Below are 6,578 nucleotides of genomic sequence, written 5' to 3'. Positions count from 1 at the left end.
GGGTTGGAGCTTCAGCATATGAATTTGAAGGAACACAATTCAGCCCCTAACAAGGCATATATCGCATAAACCATGTGATGCTAAATGAAAAAGAAAATAAGCCTGCCCCCCTGAATGTCTGCTATGTGTCAAACATTGTTCAAATATGTGTTTGCACATATTTATTTAATCCATACAAGCTAAGTACTATTCTTAGCCCCATTTGGTACTGAGAGGTTAAGTAGTTTATCAAGTCACATGCGTGTGTTTGTGCTAAGTTGCTTCAGTTGTGTCTGACTCTTTGAGGCCCTGTGGTCTATAGCCCACCAGGCTCCTCTATCCATGGGATTCTCCAGGCAAGAATACTAGAGTGGGTAGCCATTCCCTTCTCCAGGGGATCTTCCTGACCCAGGGATTGAACCTGTGGCTCCTGTGGCTCCTGCATTGCAGGTGGGTTCTTTACTGCTGAGCCATCTGGGAAGCCCATCAAGTCACCTAACTAGTAAGTAATAGGAGACCATTTGAGTCCACAGAGCCTGACGCTAGAGGCTGTACTCACACTGCACCTCTCAACTAGAAGCATCCTGTTTGGACCAAAGAAACAGAAAACACAGTAGTATTTATTTGAGGTAAAATGATGATTAAACTTCAAAAGTCTGTGTATGTTTAATTAGCAATTACTAGGCTGTCCTACATGAAAGATAGTGAAGCAGCTTTCATTTATTCCATGGTTATGGCTGAAGTAATAAATCAGTCACTTAGAAAATGGCAAAGAAAAATTCTAAGTTAATTTCTTGCATCCTACTCTATGTAATGAAGGATTAATACAAAGTATTATATTTCTCTCCTAAATCTTCAAAGGCAAATAGTACCCATAATGAAGCATTAATATTTGAAGACCTAGGACACATATGGTTCACTTCTGATTTTTCTCCCGTGTGGGCATCATTCCTGCTTCAGTCCATTAACTGAAGCAAGAGAAGCTGAGTTCCATGCCTGGAAATGTTGGTCTTAGGGGTAGCAATGTGCTCCTTGCAGCTACTGAAGTCTGTAAGTCTACAGAAGCACGAACTTGCAGCCAAACGTGACTAGAAAAAGAAACTGTGAACTGTCCCACCCCCTCCCAGAATCCCCCAGACAGTTAGGAAGGAATGTAGGGCTCCCACTGCACAAAGGAACTCGATTTGAGCCAATTTTGTTGAGTCTCAAAGGACAGAGTTCTTCAGCTCCCATCTGGTTTAAGTCCAAAGTGAACAAAAGAATAGACTCTGAGTTAGGAGTCAGATCACTGCCGTGGTACCCTTTTTGCCAGTCATTTTAGGTTGTCAACAGAGCCTCTGTCTTCAAGATGCTTACAGTTCGGTGATGAGGATGGGGGTCTTTACAAAGTTGTGATAATGAGTGTTTACAGAACACCACAGTCAAGTTCTAAGTTGAACATAATCCATATGAAAACGAAGACTGGAGATACTTGTCACAGCAGCTCAGGATTTTAGAGGCCACTGCTGACTGGAGTTGTCAAGGCAAACTCAATGGAGAAAAGTTGAGTGTTGAGATGGGCCTCGAAAGTAGGATTTGCTGGGTGGAGGGAAGTGAAGGTGTATTAGAGGATTCAGTAGCAGCTGGGGCACAAAAGCAGGAGTGAGGGAGACAGGCAGGACGACAAAGAAACTTCGTCCCTGGAACAGACAGATTTGGGGGAGTTATGGGAAATATTTTAGGATTAAGCAGACTGGGGTCAGATGATGAAATTGACTCATGCTGGAGGTCAACATTGTCATTCTGTTAGTTGAATTGCCAACTGAAATTATCTCAGTTCTCTGAACATGTTGGTTAGAACACGTCTCAACAGAACAAAATGCTTTGCCCCTACTATATAAAAAAGATAACGAATAAGAACCTACTGTATAGTACAAGGAACTCTACACAGTACTCTGTAATGACCTATATGAGAAAAGAATCTTAAAAAGAGTGGATAAAAAAAAAAGAGTGGATAGGTGTATGTGTATAACTGATTCACTTTGCTGTACCACAGAAACTAACAGCATTGTAAAAATCAACTATACTCCAATAAAAATAATAATGAAAAAAGAACCAAGAGCTTTGCATTTAGTGGCTTGTTTGCTATCCTTAAGGCTGCTCAGACTCCAGCATGCTCTGCGGACCACTGTCCCTCCAGACTTGTGTCATGCCTAATTGAGCTGGGAGATGGTGCACCTGTTAGCTCTAGGCCTCCACAGACTCAGCCTGGCAGGGGGCCTCAGAGCAGCTCTCGTGGTTCTAAGCGCCCAGCTGGAGTCAGGAGGAGGGTGCCTCTGCCCCACGAAGGCTCATAGCCTCAGAAATGGCTTCTCCTTTTTTAAATCAATGAGATACACATTCTCTGTCTGCATTTTATGAACCTTCAGAGGGGAGAGCTCTAGGGAATTCTGAGCTTCCACTTCCCTTCCCTTCCCACCTCCAAGGCTGTCTTGTAGTAGAAATTTTAGTCTCACAGACCTTTAACTTCTGACTCGCCTGTGTGATGTTAGACAAACGACTAAGTTTTTTGAGCTCGTTATATTTTTTAAATCTATAAAATAGCCCAGTAACGATGAGGTTACTGTTCATTCTCTTCCTCTTTTGTGACTTCTCTCAGTTGCTGAGATTTTGGAAGAACATCTTTTTCTGATCATAAATGTGCTCAGCTATCAAGGAGGTAAAAACTCCACCGTTCAGGACACTTAGGGATCCTGGAGGAAACATGGGGGTGGGTGGAGTTGGCCTGCCCCTCCCTGCCTCCCAACCCTGTATTTATTTCCTCAGGATAGGATTTCAAGTCAACCGGAGCCACTCCTCGGGATAGCACAGAGCTCAACAGGATCCAGAGTGCTTGGAAATCATCTCGGAGTAGAGGGATCAGCTATCCTTACTGGTACTGAGTTTAAAAGAAGAAACAATGGCCTAAAGCCATTATGTGGCCTAAAGCATATAAAAATTAAGGTCACATATGACAAAGCATTTTATGAGTTCAGAAACAGTTGGGCAAGGCCATAAACTATCATATTACTAAATTGCTACCATTTCTAACGTTCAAGGCTCCAACTACAAGTTTGTCCTTAGAAATTGCAATGTGCTCTTGATAATTTGAGTGTACCCAATTGTGCTTCCAGCTAAGAAGCACGTAGGGTTTGCTGGTTAGTATTTTGTCTATATTTGGGTCCTAAAAATAACCTCCTCATGAGAACAGGATGAGCTTTGTGAAGATTATATTCCAGTTGGTTAGAAATGGGAGGCACATTTTTCCCATTGCCTCTTGCCTTTCATTTCTAAACACATTTGTCTCTACTCTGAGGCAGAGGAGACTATGAGAGCAGCTGCAGTGAGCAGCTGTAGAATCTTCTGTCATCTGCTCTCTGGCTTTTCAGACTTCGTCCCATCCTCTGCTCCCAGTCGTCCTTTTCTTTCTTTTTAAAATCACCTGCCCTCCTCGGGTCCGGGCCCTGTCCCAGAGTGCTTTTAGGGGATTTTTGCCTGGTGTCCCCCTCGCTTTTACCATTCTTTATAGTTAAAAAGAAAAAGAAAAAAATCACTAGTGAAAACATTTTTATCTTATGAAAAACCACCGGAAGGGGGGAAAAGTCTGTCAGCCAATACAGAGCTGCCTGCTGCCGCCCCCGCGAGTTCTGCTTGTCATGTTTGGCGGTGATCTTTTCCGTGGGCTGCCATTTCAGTACAACATAAAGCTCTAATTTTACATTTGCATGCAGAAGCCAGATGCTGATGACTCTGTGAGGGGAAGCCCTCCCCAGGATTACCTTGAGAGAGATGATTTATTCATCCTGTGCACAGTCATCAGCTCTCCCAGAGGCCTTTCCCCGCCAGCTCCACACACAGTGCCCGGGGACTGTGGGAGCCCCCCCCAGCATCCCTCTTGGCGCACACCAAGCAGTGACAACCAGCAACGACTGAACACTTTCCTTTTTTTTTTCCTTCCTAATGTGTCGTTAGTTGAGCATAAGCTTCTCTCTAAGGTCGCTTATGCGAGCTAGCGCAGGACAAGTGTCTTCTCATAATATGTCAATGTAATTTATGTTCCGTGGCTTTTAGGGACGATCTGACTCTTCTCAACCGGTCCTTTGAATGTTATTTGATTTTGAATGCTTAGAAAATGGGCTTGCATTCCTTTTCTCCTTTTGAAAAAGCTATTATGTGGTTTTGAGGTATAGCTATTTTAGATCCCACATAATATATCATCCAAATACTAATTTAAAACAAAATATTATTTAATATCTCTGATTTATAACACGTTACATGCACCAAGCATAGAAAGCAGGTAAAAACGAATTATATGTTTTAGTTTACTAGGTTGGCAACAGAGAAGCCTGCCTGAAAAAAACAATATAAATCATCTTTTACCACTGCTCTCTGAATATTTGAGGGTTAATGAAATCGAAATTGTACCTGTCAGAACTGCCAGTAATATCTTCAGCTTTCACCAACTGCACTTCCCTTCTCTCCCTCCATATCTTTAGACTCAGGGAAGAGCAACACAGGTTCCACAATAAAAAACAAAAGTGAAAGAAAAGAAAGAATTTGTAAAGTTTCTTTTGGTGTGTAAGAGGATGGATCCTAGCGTGAACAGCATGTAAGCACATAGACAAAGCGCACCTAAAATAAGGCCGTGCACACGCACCAGACTACATATGTGGATGTGTGTGCGCCTATGCATGTGCCAAGCCTCCCATTTTGTCACGTAAGTATAGCAGTTTCACTACCTCTAGGTAAATATATGAATTCTTTATGTGAAAAAGAAAACCCGACACTAAGCTGCCTTTATAAGTATCACAAAAAACACTCAGTGTATCTTTGTTTAGGAATATAAAAATAATGTGCTTGAAAATGCCAGCTAACTAGTGAAGTGAAAGTCGCTCAGTCGTGTCCGATTCTTTGCGACCCCACAGGCTGTAGCCTGCCAGGCTCCTCTGTCCATGGAATTCTCTAGGCCAGAATACTGGAGTAGGTAGCCATTTCCTCCTCCAGGGGAGTCTTCCCAACTCAGGGATCAAACAGGTCTCCTGCATTGCACGTGGATTCTTTACTCTCTGAGCCACCAGGGAAGAGCTGAGAGTAAATAATTTGTGAAGAACAGATAAGACACTAGAACAGTTAAACCTCGGTTGGCCTGGACCAACTGTGAAAATGCAGAATCACAGAAGGAGCCAGCAAATCTTAGAGGCATGACTCCCCTTGGTAACATCCCGGGTCAAGTGGTCATCTGCCCTGGTTTTAAATACTTCTGGTGTAAAGATACTCATTACTTCCAGTGCAACCAACCTCCAGTTCTTTTTTTTTTTTTTTTTAATTTACACAAAACACTTTTTTAAAAAAGTGAAGGTTCTAGAGAGCTATACATAGAAAGCAACAGTGAAAAGAGGGGGTGGCAGTGAGGATGGGGAAGCCTCCAGTTCTTATTTAGGAGCAATAAAGTTATCTGTACCTATATACATTCATTTGGTTCTCCTCCTTCCCCTTCAACCCACAAAAAACACATTTAATCCCTCCTTCAATCCTTCAAATATTTGAAAACAACTGTCATGACTCATAACTATCCCGTGACTGACCTGGATGGTCTCCTAAACCCGTCAGCCAAGATTTTTGTCCATCCACACCGCTCAGCAGCTGAAAGATCTCCATCCCCCGAGTAGATTAGTGGTGGTGACTTCTCAGGTGACTGGCCTGTGATGTGGTTATTTTGTGTTGATGAGTTACTGCTGAAGACCCTCGAGCCAGAGAGGGAAGATCCTAAATGGAGAAAGTCCGGGAAAGAGCCTGAGTCTTAATTAAGGTGATGGCAGCAAGGCCCTGTAGTATTTCACCTGTGCCGAAAAAACCCAACGCTATTACTTCACATCATTGACGTTCAACCAAGCCTGCAACTTTGGACTTAGGACCTTGAGCTCTATTTGTACCACCAGCTCTGCCACCAGCCGGTTGCGTTCCCTGAAGAATTACTGCCCACCTTTCCAGAGTTCTCTGTGATATTCAGAGGCACATGTTGCATTTCTGCCTAGAAATGTGCCCCCCCCACCCCGACTCCTGGCCTCAGTTTAGATGTCATTTCCCCAGGGACACTTCCCTGACTCCCACCCCTACCCCAGCCTGAGACTGGCCTCTGTCTCCCACGGTACCCTATGCTCTGTTGTAACCTCAATTCCTTGTGTTTTAATACTGCATTCACTTGTCTGTGCCCACTGTCCAGGAAGTTCTTTAAAGCTAAGGATTCAGGCCTGGTCTCCAGCAGTTAGCTCAGTGCCTGGTGCCTATCAGAATCTAGAAAATATGTTGAAGAAAGAGAAGACTAAAAGGGAGAAGACAAAATGAGGAAGTTGGGGTATATTATCTATCTAGATTCTTACAGCTAAACCTCTGCAATTCCTTGGGGGTTGTTTTGTTTTTTAAAAAATATTTATTTGGCTGTGGCACGCGGGCTCTTAGTTGCAGCATGTGGGATCCAGCTCCCTAACAGGGGATTGAACCTGGGTCCCCTGCACCAGGAGTGTGGAGTCCCAACCACTGGACCACCAGGGAAGTTCCTACAATTCCTTGTTCCTAAGTTC

The sequence above is a fragment of the Muntiacus reevesi genome, chromosome 19 (genome assembly GCF_963930625.1).
Source record: "Muntiacus reevesi chromosome 19, mMunRee1.1, whole genome shotgun sequence".
Taxonomy (NCBI): Eukaryota; Metazoa; Chordata; class Mammalia; order Artiodactyla; family Cervidae; genus Muntiacus; species Muntiacus reevesi.
This window is presented reverse-complemented; position numbering follows the sequence as displayed.